General features: G+C 46.3%; 1 pseudogene; it reads right to left on the bottom strand.

Moving 5' to 3' along the window:
- Nucleotides 1-2,981: 2,981 nt before the first annotated feature.
- On the bottom strand, nucleotides 2,982-3,135 carry LOC128288818 (5.8S ribosomal RNA; annotated as a pseudogene).
- Between the last annotated feature and the right edge of the window lie 858 nt (nucleotides 3,136-3,993).

The following is a 3,993-nucleotide window of genomic DNA, read 5'->3' as shown; positions in this document are numbered from 1 at the left end:
CCAAGTTCAACCTCGAGCATGAACGTATTTCCTATTCGTCATGAGCTCAAGGTACTTACCCGATCCGCTGTCCATACTCAACTCGATGGAGACACACCCTCCATATAATTGTTCGATCGGAGATATATATATACATATATATAGAGTACGCACACACAGTGCTCATTACTCGATTTCGCACACTTAGTGCCATGCAATTTAAGCCCGCACACATAGTGCCATACCCTTCGAGCTCGCACACCCAAAGGTCAGATATTTCCAGCATGCACACTTAGTGCCATATATTTCCAGCATGCACACTTAGTGCCAATCTCACACCAGTACACACGTATTGTTCAAGACACTTAGTGCCGAAGCAAACTTTCTACACATTTCACTATTTCTTTTACATTCAACAAATGTCATCACTCCATACACATACATTTTCATTTATATATATATATCATCCCATTAAACACAATTGCATAGATTTTACAATCATTTAAGCAATATCAAACATATGTGCTTAATGACTTACCTTATATCGGATGAAATGATTCCCAATCTACTACTCGATTATCTTTGCTTTGCCTTTGCTTGGTTCTCCCTCTTTGGATGTCTTGATCTAAAATGAATACATTTAGTAGTTTAATCTTCTTGCTGGATTTTTATGTGTATAACTTAATGGTTTTCACCCCATTTCACAACTATCTTTGTTCAAAATATCAAAATCTCAACCAACATTTGTTTAATGCTTCAAGGCCGAATGCATGGTCACCATTAAGCTAATCTAGTCTCAAGTATTTTAATCCTAACATACAACATCATGAATCAACTCAACCTTATAAGCCAATATTACTCCTACAACCGATTGTAAGGAGTTAACAAAGGAAATATATTTTTACAAACATATACACCCATATGGCCGATTTTACCAAATCAAATTTAACCTTACTTATCTCAAATTTTCATTTCATACTATCATCCCCATGACATAGCAAGGTTTTGAATCATGGACTAATTAGAACTAAAACTAGCAACTAAGAACATGCATGAATCTCATGGCACCATATTAAACATACCTTAATCTAGCTACAAGGATGGCCAACCTATTCCAAACCAAACATGAGCAAGGACCCTTTCTTCTCCCTTGAGATTTTCTACCAAAAGGATGGAAAAAAGATGAACAAAGCTTTTTTTTTTTTTTTTTTTTTCTCACTTGCACTGCAATGGGGAGGGAGGGAAAGCCTTCACACACACACCCTTTTTTTTTATTACTCATGCACCTTATTTTATTTATTTCAACATAAAACACTCACCCAACATGTTTCATGACATGTCTTGCCCATGCTTCCTTGTCATGGCCGGCCACTAGCACTTGGGGGGGGATTTTGACATGCAAGTCCTCCCTTTGACTACATGTACTATTAGGTCCTTATAGATTAGCCTATCATTTTTCAAAAGTGACATACAAGTCCTACTAACTGAATTCACATGCAATCGACTAAACCAAGCTTGAAATTTTTACACATTCAGTAAATACATATTCTAGACAATAAATATTACGCTCAAACATTTCGGTGACTCGGTTTAGTGGTCCCAAACCACTTCCCGACTAGGGTCAATTTTGGGTTGTCACACTAGGTTGGCGCGCAGCTGGGCATCAGAACCCGGCTCCTGCTCATCCCAAGACGCCGCTTTGCTTACCAAAATGGCCCACTTGAGCTCTCGATTCCGTGGCGCGACTCAACGAAGGTAGCACCATCCTACCTATTTAAAGTTTGAGAATAGGTCGAGGGCATTGCGCCCTCGATGCTCTAATCATTGGCTTTACCCGATAAAACTCGCTAAGGGCTCCACCTATCCCGAGGGAAACTTTGAGGAACCAGCTACTAGACGGTTCGATTAGTCTTCGCCTCTATACCAAAGTCGATTTAACGATCTGACGTCAAGATCGCCGCGGGCCTCCACCAGACTTTCCTCTAGCTTCGCCCGCCAGCATAGTTCACCATCTTTCGGTCCCGACAGCATGCTCTCACTCAAACCCTTCTCAAAAGATCAAGGTCGGTCGGTGGTGTACCCGTGAGGGATCCCTCCAATCAGCTTCCTTACGTCTTACGGGTTTTCTAGCCCGCTGACTCGCACACATGTTAGACTCCTTGGTCCGTGTTTCAAGACGGGCCGAATGGGAGCCCGCAGCCGACGCTCGAGCACGCAGTGTCAAGCACGCCGAGACGGCGCGTCTTTGATCCCACGATCGAGGCGACGACGCTCCACAGCATATCAAAGGCCCGGCTTGGGCCGCCACCACCCCGCGTCGGTCCACGCCTCGAGCCGATCGGGCGACAGTTCTCGCTGCTCCACACCCAACCGGCACATCATTGCCCCCATCCGCTTCCTCTCGACAATTTCAAGCACTCTTTGACTCTCTTTTCAAAGTCCTTTTCATCTTTCCTCATGCAGTATTTGTTCGCCATCGGTCTCTCGCCAGATTTAGCCTTAGACTTAATTTACCGCCGATTAAGGTCGCATTCCCAAACAACCTAACTCGTGACAGATACTGCCTCGCGACAGGTCCGCACGACGGGCTCTCACCTCTCTGGCGCCTTTCCAAGGGACTTGGGCCCGGTCCGCCGAGGACGCTTCTTCAGACTACAATTCAACGCCGGTGGTGCCCGATTCTCAAGCCGGGCTTTTCCTAGCTCACTCGCCGTTATTAGGGAATCCTTGTAAGTTTTTTCTCCGCTTATTGATATGTTTAAACTCACGGGTAATCCCGCCGACACAATCGCGATGCGATGCCGAAGGGTTTAAGGGTCTCGATCGACAAACGCGACGACATCGAACGAGGTTGCTTACAAAGATTACCACCGATCGTCGCGACGATTATGCCGTTAAGGACTCAAATTTAGGCCAACCGGCGGCTATGAGCGCACGGAAGGCCAATTTTTGCTCAGGGTCCAACCGAGTCCCAAGGATCGGGTTGATGGGGCGACGATGCGTGACACCTGTGCAAACGTGCCTCGACCTAATGGCTTGGGGCGAACTTGCGCTCAAAGACTCGATGATTCACGGATTCTCGCAATTCACACCAAGTATCGATTTTGCTACGCTCTTCATCGGCGCGAGAGCCGAGATATCCGCTCTTCGAGAGTTGTTCTATATACTTTATGATAAAAGAACAACATCATCAGCAAACGACACCGCGAACGGTGCGACGGCGGTGAGATGTGTCCTTTTTTCATTTCGATTCTCGGCGCGATTCACGGGATCCTCGACACCTCACCCCACCCAATGGGCGTAGGGACGACAGACCTGCCGCTTCCGACACGCGGGATGGCAACAGCGATTTATGCACCCGCACCACCTCCGATGTTGTATCCAACGCGTTCACGGGTCGCTCGCTAAGCGTGTTTCGACAATGATCCTTCCGCAGTTCACCTACTAAACCTTGTTACGACTTCTCCTTTCTCTAAATGATAAGGTTCAAGTGGACTTCTCGCGATGTCGCGGCAAATAATCGCACATCGCCCCCGCCATCCGAACACTTCACCGGACCATTCAATCGGTAGGAGTGACGGGCGGTATGTACAAAGGGCGTGGATTTAGTCAACGCGAAATGATGACTCGCGCTACTAGGAATTCCTCGTTGAAGACCAACAATTGCAATGATCTATCCCCATCACGATGAAATTTCAAAGATTACCCGGCCGCTTGCCAAGGCTATAGACTCGCTGAATACATCACAGAAGCAGCGCTGCCCGTAACATCTAAGGCATCACAGCACTGTTATTGCCTCAAACTTCCGTGGCCTAAAAGGCCATAGTCCCTCTAAGAAGCTAACCACTGAGGATCACCTCCGTAGCTAGTTAGCAGTCGAGGTCTCATTCGTTAACTAATTAACTGCATAAATCGCTTCTACCAACTAAGAACGCCATGCACCACCACCCATAGAATCAAGAAAGAGCTCTCATCATTAATCCTTACTATGTCCGGACTCGTAAGTTTCTGTTG

Source organism: Gossypium arboreum, unplaced genomic scaffold (assembly GCF_025698485.1).
Source record: "Gossypium arboreum isolate Shixiya-1 unplaced genomic scaffold, ASM2569848v2 Contig00295, whole genome shotgun sequence".
NCBI classification, from domain to species: domain Eukaryota; kingdom Viridiplantae; phylum Streptophyta; class Magnoliopsida; order Malvales; family Malvaceae; genus Gossypium; species Gossypium arboreum.
This window is presented reverse-complemented; position numbering and strand designations above follow the sequence as displayed.